At 47.0% G+C, this 23,576-nt stretch overlaps 1 protein-coding gene across 3 annotated transcripts in view; it reads left to right on the top strand.

Annotated features, from left to right (window-relative positions):
* The window catches only part of ttll9 (tubulin tyrosine ligase-like family, member 9), a 118,060-nt gene that overhangs the window by 49,889 nt on the left and 44,595 nt on the right, over positions 1–23,576 (top strand). The gene's annotated exons all lie outside the window — the stretch shown is intronic.

Raw genomic sequence — 23,576 nt, 5'->3', positions numbered from 1 at the left:
CACCTGTGTAACTCAGTGTAGCCCACATCAACCCGTTTAACGCAGTATAACCCACAGCAACCCCTGTGTAACTCGCTGTAACTCACAGCAACCCCTGTGTAACTCAGTGTAACCCACAGCAACCCCTGTGTAATTCAGTGTAACCCCACAGCAACCCCTGTGTAACTCAGTGTAAACCGCAGGAACCCCTGTGTAACTCACTTTACCCCTACATTAACCTCTGTGTAACTCTCTATAACCCACAGGAACCCTGGTGTAACTCAGTGTAAGTCAGCAACACCTGTGTAACTGACTGTAACCTACAGCAACCTCTGTTTAACACAATGTAATCCAGAGGAACCCTGTATAACTCATTGTAACCCACAGCAACACCCGTGTAACTCACTGTAACTCGCAGCAACCACTGTGTAACTCATTGTAACCCACACGAACCACTGCGTATCTCTCTGTACCCCACAGGAAACCCTGTATAACACACTGTAACCCACAGCAACCCCTGTGTAACTTACTGAAACCGACAGGAATCTCTGTGCAACTCATTGTAACCCACAGCAACCTCTGTGTAAAACACTGTAACCCAAAGGAATCTCTGTTTAACTCTCTCTATCCCACAGCAACTGCTGTGTAACGCACTGTAGCCCACAGCAACACCTGTGTAACTCACTGTAACCCACAGCAGCCCCTCTGTAACTCACTGTCAGTCAGCAACCCCTGTGTATCTCACTGCAACCCACAGCATCCCCTGTGTAACTCACTGTAACCCACAGCAACCTCTGTGTAAAACACTGTAACCCACAGCAACCCCTGTGCAACTCACTGTACCTCACATAGGCCGTTTATAACTATCAGAAACCTCCGTTCAACTCACTATAACCCATCGGAACCCTTGTGCATCTCATTGTGACCCACAGCAACCCCTGTGTAACTCACTGTAACCCCCAGGAACCCCTGTGTAACACTGTAACTCACAGCAACACCTGTGTAATACGCTGTAATCCATAGGGACCCCTGTGTAACTCAGTGGAGCCCATATCAACCCGTTTAACGCAGTATAACCCACAGCAACCCCTGTGTAACTCAGTGTAACCCACAGCAACCCCTGTGTAACTCAGTGTAACCCACAGCAACCCCTGTGTAACTCAGTGGAACCCACAGCAACACCTGTGTAACTCAGTTTACCCCTACATTAACCTCTGTGTAACTCACTATAACCCACAGCAACACCCATGTAACTCACTAACCCACAGCAACACCCATGTAACTCACTAACCCATAGCAACACCCATGTAACTCATTAACCCACAGCAACACCCGTGTAACTCACTGTAACCCACAGCAACACCCGTGTAACTCACTGTAACCCATAGTAACACCCGTGTAACTCACTGTAACCCACAGCAACACCCGTGTAACTCACTAACGCTCAGCAACACCCGTGTAACTCACTGCAATCCACAGCAACACCCGTGTAACTCACTGCAATCCACAGCATACCCTGTGGAACTCACTGTAACCCACAGCATCCCCTGTGTAATTCCCTGTAACCCACATCAACACCCGTTTAACTCACTATAATCCACAGCAACACCCGTGTAACTCACTGTTCTTAACAGTAACCCCTGTGTAACTCACTGTTGTCAACAGCAACCCCTGTGTAACTCACTGTTCTCAACAGCAACCCCTGTGTAACTCACTGTTCTCAATAGCAACCCCTGTGTAATTCACTGTAACGCACAGCAACACCCGTGTAACTCACTAACCCTCAGCAACACCCGTGTAACTCGCTGTAACCCACAGCAACACCCGTGTAACTCACTATAACCCACAGCAACCCCCGTGTAACTCACTGTAACCACAGCAGCCCCCGTGTAACGCACTGTTATGCACAGCTACACCCATGTAACTCACTGTAACTGACAGCAACACCTGCATTACTCACTGTAACCCACAGCAACACCCTTATAGCTCACTGTAACTCACAGCAACACCTGTGTAACACACTGTAATCCACAGTTACACCTGTGTAACTGAGTGTAGCCCACATCAACCCCTGTTTAACTCAGTATAACCCACAGCAACCCCTGTGTAACTCAGTGTAACACACAGCAACCCCTGTGTAACTCAGTGTAACCCACAGCAACCCCTGTGTAACTCAGTGGAACCCACAGCAACACCTGTGTAACTCAGTTTACCCCTACATTAACCTCTGTGTAACTCACTATAACCCACAGCAACACCCATGTAACTCACTAACCCACAGCAACACCCATGTAACTCACTAACCCATAGCAACACCCATGTAACTCATTAACCCACAGCAACACCCGTGTAACTCACTGTAACCCACAGCAACACCCGTGTAACTCACTGTAACCCACAGTAACACCCGTGTAACTCACTGTAACCCACAGCAACACCCGTGTAACTCACTAACGCTCAGCAACACCCGTGTAACTCACTGCAATCCACAGCAACACCCGTGTAACTCACTGCAATCCACAGCATAATCTGTGGAACTCACTGTAACCCACAGCATCCCCTGTGTAATTCCCTGTAACCCACATCAACACCCGTTTAACTCACTATAATCCACAGCAACACCCGTGTAACTCACTGTTCTTAACAGTAACCCCTGTGTAACTCACTGTTGTCAACAGCAACCCCTGTGTAACTCACTGTTCTCAACAGCAACCCCTGTGTAACTCACTGTTCTCAAAGCAACCCCTGTGTAATTCACTGTAACGCACAGCAACACCCGTGTAACTCACTAACCCTCAGCAACACCCGTGTAACTCGCTGTAACCCACAGCAACACCCGTGTAACTCACTATAACCCACAGCAACCCCCGTGTAACTCACTGTAACCACAGCAGCCCCCGTGTAACGCACTGTTATGCACAGCTACACCCATGTAACTCACTGTAACTGACAGCAACACCTGCATTACTCACTGTAACCCACAGCAACACCCTTATAGCTCACTGTAACTCACAGCAACACCTGTGTAACACACTGTAATCCACAGTTACACCTGTGTAACTGAGTGTAGCCCACATCAACCCCTGTTTAACTCAGTATAACCCACAGCAACCCCTGTGTAACTCAGTGTAACACACAGCAACCCCTGTGTAACTCAGTGTAACCCGCAGGAACCCCTGTGTAACTCACTTTACCCCCACATTAACCTCTGTGTAACTCTCTGTAACCCACAAGAACCCTGCAGTAACTCATTGTAAGTCAACAACACCTGTGTAACTGACTGTAACCCACAGCAACCTCTGTTTAACACAATCTAATACAGAGGAACCCTGGTAACTCATTGTAACCCACAGCAACATCTGTGTATGTCTCTGAAACCCACAACAAAACCTGTGTAACTCAGTGTAACCCACTGCAACCTCTGTCTTAAACACTGTAACCCACAGCATCCCCTGTGTAACTCACTGTAACCCACAGCGTACCCTGTGTAACTCATTGAAACCCACAGCATCCATTGCGTAACTCAATGAAACCCACAGCATCCCCTGCGTAACTCAATGTAACCCACGGCAACCCTTGTGTAACTCACTGTTCTCAACAGCAACCCCTGTGTAATTCACTGTAACCCACAGCAACTTCTGTCTTACTCACTGGGACGCACAGCAATACCTGTGTAAATCAATGTAACACACATCAACCCCTGTTTAACTCACGGTAACCCACAGGAACCCCTGTTAAATCACCATAAGTCAGCAACCGCTATGTAACTCAATGTAACCCACAGCAACCCCTGTGCAACTCACTGTAACTCACATAGGCCATTTATAACTATCAGAAACCCCTATTCAACTCACTGTAACCCATCGGAACCCTTCTGTATCTCATTGTGACCCACAGTAACGCCTGTGTAACTCACTGTAACCCAGAGCAACACCTGTGTAACTCACTGTAACCTACAGGAACCCCTGTGTAACGCACTGTAACCCAAAGCAACACCTGTGTAACTCACTGTAACTCACATTGGCCACTTTATTTCTCTCAGTAACCTCTGTTCAACTTACTTGAACCCATAGGAACCCTTGTGTAACTCACTCTGACCCACAGCAACCCCTGTGTTACTCACTGTGACCCACAGCAATACCCGTGTAAATCAATGTAACACACATCAACCCCTGTTTAACTCACTGTAACCCACAGGAACCCCTGTTAAATCACCATAAGTCAGCAACCGCTATGTAACTCAATGTAACCCACACAACACCCGTGTAACTCACTGTAACCCACACATCCCTATGGAACTCAATGTAACCCACAGCATCCTCTGTGTAACTAACTAATCCACCGCAAACATTGTTTAAGTCACTGTTCTCAACACCAACCCCTGTGTAATTCATTGTTACCCACAGCAACACCTGTGTAACTCACTGTAACCCACAGCAACACCTGTGTAACTCACTCTAACCCACAACAACACCCGTGTAACTCACTGTAACCCATAGCAACACCCGTGTAACTCACTGTAACCCACAGCAACACCCGTGTAACTCGCTGTAACCCACAGCAACACCCGTGTAACTCACTGTATTCCACAGCGACACCCGTGTAACTCAATGTAATCCACAGGAACACACGTGTAACACACAGCAGCACCTGTGTAACCCACAGCAACACCCGTGTAACCCACTGTAGTTCACAGCAACACCCGTTAATCCCACTGTAACCCTCAGCAACACCTGTGTAAATCACTAACCCTCAGCAACACCCGTGTAACTCGCTGTAACCCACAGCAACCCCAGCGTAACTCACTCTATTCCACAGCGACACCCGTGTTACTCAATGTAACCCACAGCAACACCCGTGTAACCCACAGCAACACCCGTGTAACCCACAGCAACACCCGTGTAACCCACAGCAACACCCGTGTAACCCACAGCAACACCCGTGTAACCCACAGCAACACCCGTGTAACCCACAGCAACACCCGTGTAACCCACTGTAACCCACAGCAACACCCGTGTAACCCACTGTAACCCACAGCAACACCCGTGTAACCCACTGTAACCCACAGGAACACCCGTTTAACACACTGTAACCCACAGCAACACCCGTGTAACCCACTGTAACCCACAGCAACACCTAAGATAAAAGCTAAACACTGTGGATGCAGAAAATCTGAAACAAATACAGAAAATGCTGAAACAACTCAGCAGATGTGACAGCATCTGTGGAGGGGGAAATAGAGTGAGTGTTTCGAGTCTGTCTGACCCTTCTGCAGACCATGAACTCTCTCCTCTATCATCAACCCTTTTTTTTAATCCCTTTTTTCCTACATTCATTTTTATATTTTATCCATTTTAATTCTAATTTTTATCCATTTATCCGTGGATTTGTCCCCTTTTCTATCCCCACTTATTTCCCATTTTCCATCCTTTTTTTCCCTGAACAGTGCCCCCTCCATCGACCCCCACCTTTAACAGTATAAATTTCATCACATTTGCACTTCTCTTCAGCTCTGAAGAAAGTTCATACCAGCTCGAAATGTTAATTCTGGTTTTGTCTCCACAGATGCTGCTAGACCTGATCAGCTTGTCCAGTATTTTCTGTTTTTGTTGCCATCAAAACCCCTGTGTAACTCAGTGTAACTCACAGCGATAGCTGTGTAACTCACTGTTACTCGCAGCAACCACTGTGTAACTCAGTGTAACACACACCAACATCTGTGTAACTCACTGTAACCTGCACGAACCACTGCGTATCTCTCTGTACCCCACGGGAAACCCTGTATAACACACTGTAACCCACAACAACCCCTGTGTAACTTACTGAAACCCACAGGAATCTCTGTGCAACTCATTCTAACCCACAGCAACCTCTGTGTAAAACACTGTATCCCAAAGGAATCTGTTTAACACTCTGTAAACCAGAGCAACACCTGTGTAACGCGCTGTAATCCACAGCAACACCTGTGTAACTCACTAACCCACAGCAACCTCTCTGTAACTCACTGTCAGTCAGCAACCCCTGTGTATCTCACTGCAACCCACAACAACCTCTGTGTAAAACACTGTAACCCACAGGAATCTCTGTGTAACTCATTGTAACCCACAGCAATACCTGTGTAACTCACTGTAACCCACAGCAACACCTGTGTAACTCACTGTAACCCACAGCAACCTCTGTCTTAAACACTGTAACCCACAGCAACCCCTGTGTAATTCACTGTAACCCACAGCAATCCATGTGTAACTCACTGTAACCCACAGCATCCCCTGTGTAACTCAATGTAACACATCATCCCCTGTGTAACTCACTGTAACCCACGGCAGCCCCTGTGTAACTCGCTGTTCTCAACAGCAAGCCCTGTGTAATTCACTGTAACCCACAGCAACACCTGGGTAACTCATTGTAACCCACAGCAAACTTTGTCTTAAACACTGTAACCCACAGTAACCCCTGTGCAACTCACTGTAACTCACATAGGCAGTTTATAACGATCAGAAACCTCCGTTCAACTCACTGTAACCCATCGGAACCCTTGTGCATCTCATTGTGACCCACAGCAACCCCTGTGTAACTCACTGTAACCCACAGGAACCCCTGTGTAACACACTGTAATCTATAGGAACCCCTGTGTAACACACTGTAACCCACAGTAACACCTGTGTAACTCAGTGTAGCCCACATCAACCCCTGTTTAACGCAGTATAACCCACAGCAACCCCTGTGTAACTCAATGTAACCCACAGCAACCCCTGTGTAACTCAGTGTAACCCACAGCAACCCCTGTGTAACTCAGTGTAACCCCACAGCAACCCCTGTGTAACTCTGTAACCCACAGGAACCCCTGTGTAACTTAATTTACCCCCACATTAACCACTGTGTAATTCTCTATAACCCAAAGGAACCCTGGTGTAACTCAATGTAAGTCAGCAGCACCTGTGTAACTGACTGTAACCCACAACAACCTCTGTTTAACACAATGTAATCCAGAGGAACCCTGTGTAACTCACTGTTCTCACCAGCAACCCGTGTACCTCACTGTTCTCACCAGCAACCCGTGTACCTCACTGTTCTCAACAGCAACCCGTGTAACTCACTGTTCTCAACAGCAACCCCTGTGTAATTCACTGTAGCCCTCAGCAACACCCGTGTAACTCACTAACCCTCAGCAACACCCGTGTAACTCGCTGTTACCCACAGCAACCCCAGCGTAACTCACTGTATTCCACAGCGACACCCGTGTAACTCAATGTAATCCACAGGAACACCCGTGTAACACACAGCAGCACCTGTGTAACCCACAGCAACACCCGTTAATCCCACTGTAACCCTCAGCAACACCTGTGTAAATCACTAACCCTCAGCAACACCTGTGTAACTCGCTGTAACGCACAGCAACCCCAGCGTAACTCACTGTAACCCACAGCAACACCCGTGTAACTCACTGTAACCCACAGCAACACCCGTGTAACCCACTGTAACCCACAGCAACACCCGTATAACTCACTGTAACCCACAGCAACACCCTTATAACTCACTTTAACCAAAAGCAACATCTGTGCAACTCACTGCAACCCACAGGAACACCTGTGTAACTCACTGTAACCCATCAGTACCCTTGTGTAACTCTCTAACCCAGAGCAACACCTGTGTAACTCGCTGTAACCTGCAGGATCACCTGTGTAACTCAATGTAACCCACAGGAACACCTCTGTAACACCCTGTAACCTGCAGGATTATCTGTGTAACTCACTGTAACCCACAGCAACCTCTGTCTTAAACAATGTAATCCACAGCAACCCTTGTGTAATTCACTGTAACCCACAGCAACCCCTGTGTAACTGACTGTAACCCACAGCATTCCCTGTGTAACTCACTGTAACCCAGAGCAACACCTGTGTAACTCACTGTAACCCACAGCAACACCCGTTTAACTCACTGTAACCCACAGCAACACCCGTGTAACTCACTGTAACCCACAGCAACACCCGTGTAACTCACTGTAACCCACAGCAACACCCGTGTAACTCACTGTAACCCACAGCAACACCCGTGTAACTCACTGTAACCCACAGCAACATCCGTGTAACTCTCTGTAACCCACATCAACACCCGTGTAACTCTCTGTAACCCACAGCAACATCCGTGTAACTCACCATAACCCACAGCAACACCCGTGTAACTCACTGTATCCCACAGCAACACCCGTGTAACTCACTGTAACCCACAGCAACACCCGTGTAACTCACTGTAACCCACAGCAACACCCGTGTAACTCACTGTAACCCACAGCAACACTCGTGTAAATCACTAACCCTCAGCAACACCCGAGTAACTCTCTGCAATCCACAGCAACACCCGTGTAACTCACTGTAACCCACAGCAACACCCGTGTAACTCACCGTAACCCACAGCATCCACTGTGGAACTCACTGTAACCCACAGCATCCCCTGTGTAATTCCCTGTAATCCACATCAACAACTGTTTAACTCCACGTAACCCACAGCAACACCCGTGTAACTCACTGTAACCCACAGCAACACCCTTGTAACTCACTGTTGTCAACAGCAACCCCTGTGTAACTCACGGTTGTAAACAGCAACCCCTGTGTAACTCACTGTTGTAAACAGCAACCCCTGTGTAACTCACTGTTCTCAATAGCAACCTCTGTGTAACTCACTGTTCTCAACAGCAACCCCTGTGTAATTCACTGTAACGCACAGCAACACACGTGTAACTCACTAACCCTCAGCAACACCCGTGTAACTCACTAACCCTCAGCAACACCCGTGTAACTCACTATAACCCACAGCAACCCCCATGTAACTCACTGTAATCCACAGCAACCCCCGTGTAATGCACTGTTATGCACAGCAATACCCGTGTAACTCACTGTAACTGACAGCAACACCCTTATAACTCACTGTAACCCACAGCAACACCCTTATAACTCACTGTAACCCACAGCATCCCCTGTGTAACTCACTAACCCACACAACACCCGTATAACTCACTGTAACCAAAAGCAACATCTGTGCAACTCACTGCAACCCACAGGAACTGCACTGTGTAACTCACTGTAACCCATCAGTACCCTTGTGTAACTCTCTAACCCAGAGTAACACCTGTGTAACTCGCTGTAACCTGCAGGATCACCTGTGTAACTCAATGTAACCCACAGGAACACCTCTGTAACACCCTGTAACCTGCAGGATTATCTGTGTAACTCACTGTAACCCACAGCAACCTCTGTCTTAAACAATGTAATCCACAGCAACCCTTGTGTAATACACTGTAACCCACAGCAACCCCTGTGTAACTCACTGTAACCCACAGCAACAACTGTGTAACTCGCTGTAACCTGCAGGATCACCTGTGTAACTCAATGTAACCCACAGTGACACCTGTGTAAGTCCCTGTAACCCGCCGGATCATCTGTGCAACTCAATGTAACCTACAGGCATAGCTGTGTAACTCACTGTAACCCACAGCAACCTCTGTCTTAAACAGTGTAACCAACAGCAACCCCCGTGTAACTCACTGTCAGTCAGCAACCCCTGTGTGTCTCACTGCAACCCACAGCATCCCCTGTGTAACTCACTGTAACCCGCAGCAACCTCTGTGTAAAACACTGTAACCCACAACAACCTCTGTGTAACTCATTGTAACCCACAGAATTACCTGTGTAACTCACTGTAACCCACAGCATCCCCGGTGTAACTCACTGCAATCCACCGCAACCCTTGTGTAACTCACTGTTCTCAACAGCAACCCGTGTGTAATTCACTGTAACCCATAGCAACACCTGTGTAACGCACTGTAACCCACAGCAAACTTTGTCTTAAACAATGTAACCCACAGCAACCCCTGTGCAACTCACTGTAACTCACATAGGCCATTTATAACTGTCAGAAACCTCCGTTCAACTCACTATAACCCATCGGAACCCTTGTGTATGTCATTGTGACCCACAGCAACCCCTGTGTAACTCACTGTATCCCACAGGAACCCCTGTGTTACACACTGTAACTCACAGCAACATCCATAGGAACCCCTGTGTAACACACTGTAACCCACAGTAACACCTGTGTGACTCGCTGTAACCTGCAGGATCACCTGTGTAACTCAATGTAACCCACAGCAACACCCGTATAACACCCTGTAGCCTCCTGGATCATCTGTGTAACTCACTGTAACCCACAGGAACAGCTGTGTAACTCACTGTAAACCACAGCAACCTCTGTCTTAAACAGTGTAACCCACAGCAACCCCCGTGTAATCCACTGTAACCCAAAGCATCCCCTTCGTAACTCACTGTAACCCACAGCATCCCCTGTGTAACTCACTGTAACCCACAGCAACACCTGTGTAACTCACTGTAACCTGCAGGATCACCTGTGTAACTCAATGTAACCCACAGCAACACCTGTGTAACACCCTGTAACCCGCAGGATTATCTGTGTAACTCACTGTAACCCACAGGAACAGCTGTGTAACTCACTGTAACCCACAACAACCTCTGTCTTAAACAGTGTAACTCACAGCAACCCCCGTGTAACTGACTGTCAGTCAGCAACCCATGTGTAACTCACTGCAACCCACAGCATCCCCTGTGTAACTCACTGTAACCTGCAGCAACCTCTGTGTAAAACACTGTAACCCACAGGAATCTGTGTAACTTATTGTAACCCACAGCAATACCTGTGTAATTCACTGTAACCCACAGCATCCCCTGTGTAACTCCCTGTAACCTACAGTAACACCCGTGTAACTCCCTGTAACCCACAGTAACACCCGTGTAACTCCACGGATCCCACAGAAACAGCCGTGTAACTCCCTGTAACGCACAGAAACAGCCGTGTAACTCACTAACCCACTGCAACACCCGTGTAACTCACTGTAAACCACAGCAACCCCCGTATAACTCAATGTAATCCACAGCAACACCCGTGTAACCCACGGCAACACCCGTGTAACTCACTGTAATCCACAGCAACCCCTGTGTAACCCACTGTAATCCACAGCAACACCTGTGTAACCCATAGCAGCACCCGTGGAACCCACAGTACTCCACAGCAACGCCCGTGTAACTCACTGTAATCCACGGCAGCACCCGTGTAACTCATTGGAACCCACAGCAACACCTAACGTAAAAGCAAAATATTCTGGATGCAAGAAATCTGAAACAAAAACAGAAAATGCTGGAAAAACACAGCAGATCTGACAGCATCTGTGGAGAGGGAAATAGAGTGAATGTTTCGAGTCTGTCTGACCTTACTGCAGTCCATGAACTCTCTCCTCCATCAGCCACCCCTTTTTTTAATCCCTTTTTATCTACATGCATTTTTATTTTTTATCCATTTTAATTCTAAATTTTATCCATTTATCCGTGCTTTTGTCCACTTTTCTATCTCCCCTTCTATCCCATTTTCCATCCTTTTTTTCCCCGAACAGTGCCCCCTCCATCGACCCCCACCTTTAACAGTATAAATTTCATCACATTTGCACTTCTCTTCAGCTCTGAAGAAAGTTTATACCAGCTCGAAATGTTAATTCTGGTTTTGTCACCACAGATGCTGCTAGACCTGATCAGCTTGTCTAGAAGTTTCTGTTTTTGTTGCCATCAAAACCCCTGTGTAACTCAGTGTAACCCACAGCGATAGCTGTGTAACTCACTGTAACTCGCAGCATCCCCTGTGTAACTCAGTGTAACACACAGCAACATCTGTGTAACTCACTGTAACCCATAGCAACCCCTGTGTAACTCACTGTAATCCACACCATCCGCTGTGTAACTCACTGTAACCCACAGCAACACCTGTGTGCCTGCAGGATCATCTGTGTAACTCAATTTAACCCACATGAACAACTGTGTAACTCACTGTAACCCACAGCAACCTCTGACTTATACAGTGTAACCCATAGCAACCCCTGTGTAACTCACTGTAACCCACAGCATCCCCTGTGTAACTCAGTGTAAACCTCAGCAACACCTGTGTAACTAAATGTAACCCACAGCAACACCTGTGTAACCCCCTGTAACCTGCAGGATCATTTGTGTAACTCACTGTAACCCACAGGAACAACTGTGTAACACCCTGTAACCTGCAGGATCATCTGTGTAACTCACTGTAACCCACAGGAACAGCTGTGTAACTCACTGTAACCCACAGGAACAGCTGTGTAACTCACTGTAACCCACAGCAACCTCTGTCGTAAACAGTGTATGCCACAGCAACCCCTGTGTAATTCACTGTAACCCACAGCAACCCCTGTGCAACTCACTGTAACTCTTATAGGCCATTTATAACTATGAGAACCCTCCGTTCAACTCACTATAACCCATCGGAACCCTTGTGCATCTCATTGTGACCCACCGCAACCCCTGTGTAACTCACTGTAACCCACAGCAACACCTATGTGATACTCTGTAATCCATCGGAACTCCTGTGTAACACACTGTAACCCACAGTAACACCTGTGTGACTCAGTGTAACCCACATCAACCCCTGTTTAACTCACTTTAACCCACAGCAACACCTGTGTAACTTGCTGCAACCTGCAGGATCACCTGTGTCACTCAATGTAATGCACAGCAACAGATGTGTAACACCCTGTAACCTGTAGGATCATCTGTGTAACTCCCTGTAATCTACAGGAACAGCTGTGTAACTCACTGTAACCTACAGCAACCTCTGTCTTAGACAGTGTAACCCACAGCAACCCTTGTGTAATTCACTGTAACCCACAGCAACCCCTGTGTAACTCACTGTAACCCACAGCATCCCCTGTGTAACTCAATGTAACCCACAGCATCCCCTGTGTAACTCGCTGTATCCCACAGCATCCCCTGTGTAACTCACTGTATCCCACAGCATACCCTGTGTAACTCACTGTAACCTACAGCAACACCTGTGTAACTCGCTGTAACCTGCAGGATCACCTGTGTAACTCAATGTAACCCACAGCAACACCTGTGTAACACCCTGTAACCCGCAGGATCATCTGTGTAACTCACTGTAACCCACAGGAACAGCTATGTAACTCACTGTAACCCAGAGCAACCTCTGTCTTAAACAGTGTAACCCACAGCATCCCCTGTGTAACTCACTGTAACCTGCAGCAACCACTGTGTAAAACACTGTAACCCACAGCAATCTCTTTGTAACTCATTGTAACCCACAGCAATACCTCTGTAACTCACTATAACCCACAGCAACACTGTGTAGCTCACTGTAACCCACAGCAACCTCTGTCTTAAACACTGTAACGCACAGCAACCCCTGTTTAATTCACTAACGCACAGCAACCCCTGTTTAACTCACTGTAACCCACAGCATCCCCTGTGTAACTCAATGTAACCCACAGCAACACCTGTGTAACACCCTGTAACCTGCAGAACAACTGTGTAACTCACTATGACCCACAGCAACCTCTGTCTTAAACAGTGTAACCCACAGCAACCCCTGTGTAATTCACTGTAACCCACAGCAACCCAACCCCTGTGTAACTCACTGTAACCCACAGCATCCCCTCTGTAACTCGCTGTAACCCACATCAACCCCTGTTTAACTCACTATAACCCACAGAAACCCCTGTCTGTCTCACCATAAGTCAGCAACCGCTATGTAACTCACTGTAACCCATACAACACCCGTATAACTCACTGTAACTGACAGCAACACCTGTGCAACTCACTGTAACCCACAGGAACAGCTGTGTAACTCACTGTAACCCACAGCAACAGCTGTGTAACTCGCTGTAACCTGCAGGATCACCTGTGTAACACAATGTAACCCACAGCAACACCTGTGTAACACCCTGTAACCCGCAGGATCATCTGTGTAACTCACTGTAACCCACAGGAACAGCTGTGTAACTCACTGTAACCCACAGCAACCTCTGTCTTAAACAGTGTAACCCACAGCATCCCCTGTGTAACTCACTGTAACCTGCAGCAACCTCTGTGTAAAACACTGTAACCCACAGGAATCTCTGTGTAACACATTGTAACACACAGCAACCTCTGTCTTAAACAGTGTAACCCACAGCATCCCCTGTGTAACTCAATGTAACCTGCAGCAGCCTCTGTGTAAAACACTGTAACCCACAGGAATCTCTGTGTAACCCATTGTAACCCACAGCAATACCTCTGTAACTCACTGTAACCCACAGCAACCTCTGTCTTAAACACTGTAACACACAGCAACCCCTGTTTAACTCACTGTAACCCACAGCAACACCCGTGTAACCCACAGCAACACCCGTGTAACCCACAGCAACACCCGTGTAACCCACAGCAACACCCGTGTAACCCACAGCAACACCCGTGTAACCCACAGCAACCCCACAGCAACAACCGTGTAACACAGCAACCCCTGTGTAACCAACAGTACTCCACAGCAACACCCGTGTAACACAGCAACACCCGTGTAACACAGCAACACCCGTGTAACACAGCAACACCCGTGTAACTCACAGTAAGCCACAGCAACACCTGTGTAACCCACAGCAACCCCCGTGTAACCAACAGTACTCCACAGCAAGAACTGTGTAACAGAGCAACACCCGTGTAACTCACTGTAACCCACAGCAACACCCGTGTAACTCACTGTAAGCCACAGCAACACCCGTGTAACCCACAGCAATACCCGTGTAACTCACTGTAACCCACAGCAACCCCCGTGTAACCAACAGTACTCCACAGCAAGAACTGTGTAACACAGCAACACCCGTGTAACCCACAGCAATACCCGTGTAACTCACTGTAAGCCACAGCAACACCTAACATGAAAGCAAAATACTGTGGATGCAAGAAATCTGAAACAAAAACAGAAAATGCTGGAAAAACTCAGCAGATGTGACAGCATCTGTGGAGAGGGAAATAGAGTGAGTGTTTCGAGTCTGTCTGACCTTACTGCAGACCATGAACTCTCTCCTCCATCAGCCACCCCTTTTTTTAATCCCTTTTTTTCTACATTCATTTTTATTTTTTATCCATTTTAATTCTAAATTTTATCCATTTATCTGTGCTTTTGTCCACTTTTCTATCCCCCCTTCTATCCCATTTTCCATCCTTTTTTACCCCGAACAGTGCCCCCTCCATCGACCCCCACCTTTAACAGTATAAATTTCATCACATTTGCACTTCTCTTCAGCTCTGAAGAAAGTTTATACCAGCTCGAAATGTTAATTCTGGTTTTGTCACCACAGATGCTGCTAGACCTGATCAGCTTGTCTAGAAGTTTCTGTTTTTGTTGCCATCAAAACCCCTGTGTAACTCAGTGTAACCCACAGCGATAGCTGTGTAACTCACTGTAACTCGCAGCATCCCCTGTGTAACTCAGTGTAACACACAGCAACATCTGTGTAACTCACTGTAACCCACAGCAACACCTGTGTATATCGCTGTAACCTGCAGCATTACCTGTATAACTCAATGTAACCCACAGCGACACCTGTGTACCCCCTGTAACCTGCAGGATCATCTGTGTAACTCACTGTAACCCATAGCAACCCCTGTGTAACTCACTGTAATCCACACCATCCGCTGTGTAACTCACTGTAACCCACAGCATCACCTGTGTAACTCACTTTAACCCACAGCATCCCCTGTGTAAATCACTGTAACCCACAGCAACATCTGTGTGCCTGCAGGATCATCTGTGTAACTCAATTTAACCCACATGAACAACTGTGTAACTCACTGTAACCCACAGCAACCTCTGACTTATACAGTGTAACCCATAGCAACCCCTGTGTAACTCACCGTAACCCACAGCATCCCCTGTGTAACTCAGTGTAACCCTCAGCAACACCTGTGTAACTAAATGTAACCCACAGCAACACCTGTGTAACCCCCTGTAACCTGCAGGATCATTTGTGTAACTCACTGTAACCCACAGGAACAACTGTGTAACACCCTGTAACCTGCAGGATCATCTGTGTAACTCACTGTAACCCACAGGAACAGCTGTGTAACTCACTGTAACCCACAGGAACAGCTGTGTAACTCACTGTAACCCACAGCAACCTCTGTCGTAAACAGTGTATGCCACAGCAACCCTTGTGTATTTCAGTGTAACCCACAGCAACCCCAGTGTAACTCACTGTAACCCACAGCATCCCCTGTGTAACTCACTGTCACCCACAGCATTCCCTGTATAACTCACTGTAACCCACAGCAACACCTGTTTAACTCCCTATAACCTGCAGAATCACCTGTTTAACTCAATGTAACCCACAGCAACACCTGTGTAACACCCTGTAACCCGCAGGATCATCTGTGTAACTCACTGTAACCCACAGGAACAGCTGTGTAACTCACTGTAGCCCACAGCAACCTCTGTCTTAAACTGTGTAACCAACAGCAACCCCCGTGTAACTAACTGTCAGTTAGTAACCCCTGTGTATCTCACTGCAACCTACAGCATCCCCTGTGTAACTCACTGTAACGCGCAGCAACCTCTGTGTAACATACTGTAACCCACAGGAATCTCTGTGTAACTCATTGTAACCCACAGCAATACCTGTGTAACTCACTCTAACCCACAGCAACACCTGTGTAACTCATCTTAATCCACCGCAACCATTGTGTAACTCACTGTTCTCAACATCAACCCCAGTCTAATTCACTGTAACCCACATCAAACTTTGACTTAAATACTGTAACCCACAGCAACCCCTGTGCAACTCACTGTACCTCACATAGGCCATTTATAACTATCAGAAACCTCCGTTCAACTCACTATAACCCATCGGAACCCTTGTGCATCTCATTGTGACCCACAGCAACCCCTGTGTGACTCGGTTCAACTCACTATAACCCATCGGAACCCTTGTGTATGTCATTGTGACCCACAGCATCCCCTGTGTGACTCGGTTCAACTCACTATAACCCATCGGAACCCTTGTGTATGTCATTGTGACCCACAGCAACCCCTGTGTAACTCACTAACCCACAGGAACCCCTGTGTAACACACGGTAATTCACAGCAAGACCTGTGTAATACACTGTAATTGATAGGAACCCCTGTGTAACACACTGTAACTCATAGTAACACCTGTGTAACTCAGTGTAGCCCATATCAACCCCTTTTTAACTCAGTGTAACCCACAGCAACCCCTGTGTAACTCATTCTAACCCACATCAACCCCTGTTTAACTCACTGTAACCCACAGGAACCCCTGTCTCACTCACCATAAGTCAGCAACCACTATGTAACTCACTGTAACCCAGACAACACCCGTAGAATTCACTGCAACCGACAGTAACACCTGCGCAACTCACTGCAACCCACAGCAACACCTGTGTAACACCCTGTAACCTGCAGGAACAACTGTGTAACTCACTATAACCCACAGCAACCTCTGTCTTAAACAGTGTAACCCACAGCAACCCCTGTGTAATTCACTGTAACCCACAGCAACCCAACCCCTGTGTAACCCACTGTAACCCACAGCATCCCCTGTGTAACCCACTGTAACCCACAGCATCCCCTGTGTAACCCACTGTAACCCACAGCATCCCCTGTGTAACTCACTGTAACCCACATCATCCCCTGTGTAACTCGCTGTAACCCACAGCAACCCCTGTGTAACTCACTATTACCCACAGCAACCCCCGTGTGACTCAATGTAACCCATATCAACCCCTGTTTAACTCACTATAACCCACAGAAACCCCTGTCTGTCTCACCATAAGTCAGCAACCGCTATGTTACTCACTGTAACCCATACAACACCCGTATTACTCACTGTAACTGACAGCAACTCACTGCAACCCACAGGAACACCTGTGTAACTCACTGTAACCCATCAGAACCCTTGTGTAACTCTCTAACCCAGAGCAACACTTGTGTAACTCACTGTAACCCACAGCAACACCTGTGTAACTCGCTGCAACCTGCAGGATCACGTGTGTAACTCAATGTAACCCACAGCAATACCTGTGTAACACCCTGTAACCCGCAGGATCGTCTGTGTAACTCAATGTAACCCACAGGAACAGCTGTGTCACTCACTGTAACCCACAGCAACCTCTGTCTTAAACAGTGTAACCAACAGCAACCCCTGTGTATCTCACTGCAACCCACAGCAATTCCTGTGTAACTCACTGTAACCCACAGCAAACTCTGTGTAAAACACCGTAACCCACAGCAACCTCTGTCTTAAACACTGTAATCCACAGCAAGCCCTGTGTAATTGACTGTAACCCACAGCATCCCCTGTGTAACTCACTGTAATCCACCGCAACCCTTGTGTAGCTCACTGTTCTCAACAGCAACCCCTGTGTAATTCACTGTAACCCACAGCAACCCCTGTGTAATTCACTGTAACCCACAGCAACACCTGTGTAACTCACTGTATCCCACAGCAAACTTTGACTTAAACACTGTAACCCACAGCAACCCCTGTGCAACTCACTGTAACTCACATAGGCTGTTTATAACTATGAGAACCCTCCGTTCAACTCACTATAACCCATCGGAACCCTTGTGCATCTCATTGTGACCCACAGCAACCCCTGTGTAACTCACTGTAACCCACATTAACCCCTGTGTAACACACTGTAACTCACAGCAACACCTGTGTGAAACTCTGTAATCCATCGGAACCCCTGTGTAACACACTGTAACCCACAGTAACACCTGTGTGACTCAGTGTAACCCACATCAACCCCTGTTTAACTCACTGTAACCCACAGGAACAGCTGTGTAACTCACTAATCCACAGCAACCTCTGTGTAACTCACTGTAAGACCTGTGTATCTCACTGTAACTCACAGTAACACCTGTGTAATTCACTGTAACCCACAGTAACCCTGTGTAACTCAGTGTAACCCATATCAACCCCTGTGTATCTCACTTTAACCCACAGGAACCTCAGTGTAATTCACTGTAACCCACAGGAACCCCAGTGTAACAAATTGTAACCCACAGCAACACCTGTGTAACTCACTGTAACCCAAAGAAACCCCAGTCTAACTCACTCTAACCCACAGGACCCCCTGTGTATCTCACTGTAACCCACAGTAAACCCTATGTAACTCACTGTAACCCTCTGGAAACCCTGTGTAACTCACTGTAACCCACAGGAACTTCTGTGTAACTCACTGTAATCCACAGCACCCTCTGTTTAACTCACTGTAACCCACAGGAATCCCTGTGTAACTCACTGTAAGACCTGTGTATCTCACTGTAACTCACAGTAACACCTGTGTAATTCACTGTAACCCACAGCAACCCCTGTGTAACTCAGTGTAACCCACATCAACCCCTGTGTAACTCACTGTAACCCACAGGAACCTCAATGTAATTCACTGTAACCCACAGGAACCCCAGTGTAACTCACTGTAACCCACAGGAACCCTTGTGTAACCCTCTGTAACCCACAGTAAACCCTGTGTAACTCACTGTAACCCACAGGAACTTCTGTGTAACTCACTGTAATCCACAGCAACCTCTGTTTAACTCACTGTACCCCACAGGAATCCCTGTGTAACTCACTGTAAGACCTGTGTATCTCATTGTAACTCACAGTAACACCTATGTAATTCACTGTAACCCACAGCAACCCCCGTGTAACTCACTAAGTCAGCAACACCCGTGTAACTCACTGTAAGCCATGGCAACACCCGTGTAACTCGCTGTAACCCACACCAACACTCGTGTAACTCACTGTAACCCACAGCTACATCCATGTAACTCACTGTAACCCAAAGATACACCCGTGTAACTTACTGTAACCCACAGATACACCCGTGTAACTTACTGTAACCCACAGCAACCGCTGTGTAACTCACTGTTACCCACAGGAACCCGTGTAATATCCTGTAAACCACAAGAACATCTTTGTAATTCACTGTAACGCAGAGCAAAATCTTTGTAGCTCACTGTAACCAGCAGCAGATCCTGTGAAGCTCACTCTAACCCACAGCCACCTTCCATGTTCCAATTACTGACTCACTGGTCCGTGAACATCGTTTCCCTGATTTGCTTCTGTGAAGTCCATTTAAAATTTTGATGGTTGCTGTTCCCTCCATCTGTCTCCAAGAGTTCTAACTCAATATTTTCATACTTCAGAACATCTGAGAGGACTACACATGAAATACAGAAAAAGGCCATTTGGCCCAACCAGTCCCTGTCGGTGTTTATGATCCACTCGCGCCTCCTCCCATCTATCCTCATCGAAATCTATCATCGTAACCCTCTGTTCCCATCTCTGTCATATGCTTGCCTTGCTTTCCCTTAAATGTGTCTATACTATTCACTTCAACCACTCTGTAGTAGTGAGTTTCACACTCTCGCCACTCTCTGAGTAAAGAAGTTTCTCCTGAATTTCCTACTGGATTTCTTGGTGACTGTTTTATATTGATGCCATCTCATTCTGCTCTTCCCCACAAGAGGGAAAATTCTGTTTGTATCCACTCTATTATAATATATTTCTTAATTTTAAAAACCTCTGTTAGGTCTCCCCTCAGCCGCCTTTTATCAGGTGAAGAGACCTTGCCTGTCACTGCTTTTCCTTTAGGCATGTGTTAGTGCCCCTATTCTGCACCATCTCCATCGCTTTCACATCCACCTTGAAGAGCCCAAAACTGGGCTTGGTTGTTGTAACCATTGACTGGTATGGAGGAGTACCGATTTGGCATTTTCCCTGTGCTTGTATTTTCAAAACCTTATGGTCCCAAAAATTATTTTTTAAAGAACTTTATTAAGTACTACTACTTTTCCAGAATTGTCCATCTGAATCTCTCGTCTCACTGCTCCTCCTCCTTTCCTCGCAGAATTCTTCACTTCCCATTTCTCCATTCTTCATCTAATAATTGTCTGTCTTATTTGCAAAGCTATCTTTGTCCATCTGCATTATTTACAAACCAACTTTGTCTTCCTGAGGTCATTTACATTCATGGGTATAGAGGATCAAGCTCCGAAGCCTGAATCGTGTCCAATGCCATATTGTTTTAGACACTGTAGAGAAATCACTGCCAGACCCTTTATTTCAGCTCATTCCATTCCTTGAATATGTCTAGTGCCTGTTCTAAGACCCAAACTAGATCTAGTTTACTCTGAATGCAGATCCTGTCGGCCTGCATTTTTTCGGATTATCAGGGCTACTTGTGGCCTAACCAGTAACCCCAAAGGAACCACTGAATGGCAATAAAAAGTAAATTAATTGAAAAATACTTACCCAACTGAGCAGCTCCTCCCAGCTCCTGAATAAGATTACCAACCACTGTTAGCCACACCTCACCACCACAACCAACTCCCCCTGGTCTTATTTAACCAACAACCTCTTGGGCTGTGAGTGACACTGGAAGCTCGCTGTTACTATCATAACGAGAGCGAATTTTCACTTCAGTTGTGTTTTCATTATTGCCATTGCAGCAGGCGGTAAAGAAGGCAAATGGTATGTTGGCCTTCATAGCCAGAGGATTCGAGTACAGGAACAGGGATGTCTTGCTGCAATTGTACAGGGCCTTGGTGAGACCACACCTGGAATATTGTGTGCAGTTTTGGTCTCCTTATCTGAGGAAGCATGTTCTTGGTATAGAGGGAGTGCAGCGAAGGTTTACCCGACTGATTCCTGGGATGGCGGGACTGACATATGAGGAGAGATTGAGTTGATTAGGATTATATTCACAGGAGTTCAGAAGAATGAGGGGGGATCTCATAGAAACCTATAAAATTCTAACAGGACTAGACAGGGTAGATGCAGTAAGGATGTTTCCGATGGTAGGGGAGTCCAGAACCAGGGGTCACAGTCTGAGGATATGAGGTAGACCATTTAGCACTGTGATGAGGAGAAATTTCTTCACTCAGAGAGTGGTGGGCCTGTGGAATTCGTTACCACAGAAAGTAGTTGAGACCAGAACATTGTATGTTTTCAGGAAGGAGTTAGATATAGCTCTTGGGGCAAAAGGGATCAAAGGGTATGGGGAGAAAGCGTTAGCAGGCTATTGAGTTGGATGATCAGCCATGATCAGAATGAATGGTGGAGCAGGCTCGAAGGGCCGAATGGCCTATTCATGCTCCTATATTCTATGTTTCTATGTTCCCACATGGCTCGTTGTGCTTGTAGCTCACCAACCGTGTTCGCATACATGCATTTTGAACCTGTCTTTCTATTCCCCGTTGTCATTCCTAGTCTGCTTCTCTAATATGGCACTGCTTCCTTTCCATTACTATCCAACACACACTCCTTTATGCACCTTATTCCTCTTGTCTACTGCTACTCTGCTGAATTTAGCTGAAACCTTCCCCATCCACACTAGTGAAGCTCCCCGTGAGGACATTGGTCCCAGCCCTGTTGTCCCATCTGAATAGGCATCTCCCACCCCAGAACTTGTCCCAATGCCCCAAGAATCTGAAGCCCTCCTGCACCACCTCCGTAATATCGCCTATCTTTACTTATCTCAGCTGACCTGCGAAACTTTCATCCATGCCTTCATTACCTCGAGACTCAATTATTTCAATGCACTCTGCATGGTCTCCCTCATTCTACCCTCTGTAAACTTCAGGTGATCCAAAACTCAGCTGCCCACATCATTCCCCTATTGCCCCTGTGCTCACTGACCTATACTGGCTCCGGGTCAAACAACATCTTGATTTTTAAAATTCTGACCCTTGTTTGCAAATCCCTTCATGGCCTTACCCCTTCCTACCTCTGTAATCTCATCCAGATCCTCAACCCTCTGAGATACCTACACTCCTCTAATTCTGGCCTATTGTGCATCCCCAATTATAATTGCTCCACAGGTGGCTGCATCTTCAGCTGCTAGGACCCCAAGCTCTGAAATTCCCTTCCTACACCTCTCTATCTCATTTTCCTCCTTAAAATCAACCTCTGTGACCAAGCTTTTCTCATCTGACCTAATATCTCCTTATGTGGCTCTGTCATACGTTATTTTATAATGCTCCTGTGTAGCACCTTGGGATGATGCCTCTAATCACACACTGATCCTCCCTATTTTCTTCTTTTGACTCTCACCAGAACCTGGCACTGAATGTAATCTGGAGATTACTACCTGCAGAGTGCTACTTTGTAAAGTCCTTCTTAGTTCAGGAAAGTTTAATCATAGGACCTCAATACCTGCTCTCGCTATATCATTGGTAATTCTGGTTGCCTCCCTTCCCCTTGCAGAATATTCTGCACTCTAAATCTCACTCTGTTCCCCCCACCACAGGAATCCTCCCTGAACCCCCACGGGATTCCCCACACACCCCCACTACCCTCTCCCTACACCCTGACTACCCTCCACTCCATCTCCCCAGGCTGACCTGACTCCCCCCTTCCCCCAGGCCCGACCCAATTCCCCTCTCCCCCAGACCCTACCCTATCTCACCTGGCCTGAGTCAGAAGTTCGGGCGAGATAGGAGTGGCTGGATTTCAAGGTAACTAACTCTGAGCAGAGTGGCAATCTGACTCAATTGCCACTCTACCGGAAATTATGGGCCACTATTTCATGTGAGGTCAGTCGGCAATCTTCGATGAGGAAGACCATATAAACCCACGTAGAGACCCTAACATCTCTACATTGTCGGAACTGAATGTTTCCAAAATCGTGTCAGGCCACTTGCCTCCACTCCTCTAT

The sequence above is a fragment of the Cetorhinus maximus genome, chromosome 13, assembly GCF_964194155.1.
Source record: "Cetorhinus maximus chromosome 13, sCetMax3.hap1.1, whole genome shotgun sequence".
NCBI classification, from domain to species: domain Eukaryota; kingdom Metazoa; phylum Chordata; class Chondrichthyes; order Lamniformes; family Cetorhinidae; genus Cetorhinus; species Cetorhinus maximus.
The sequence above is the reverse complement of the archived record's forward strand: the minus strand, read 5'-3'. Positions and strand labels throughout refer to the sequence as shown.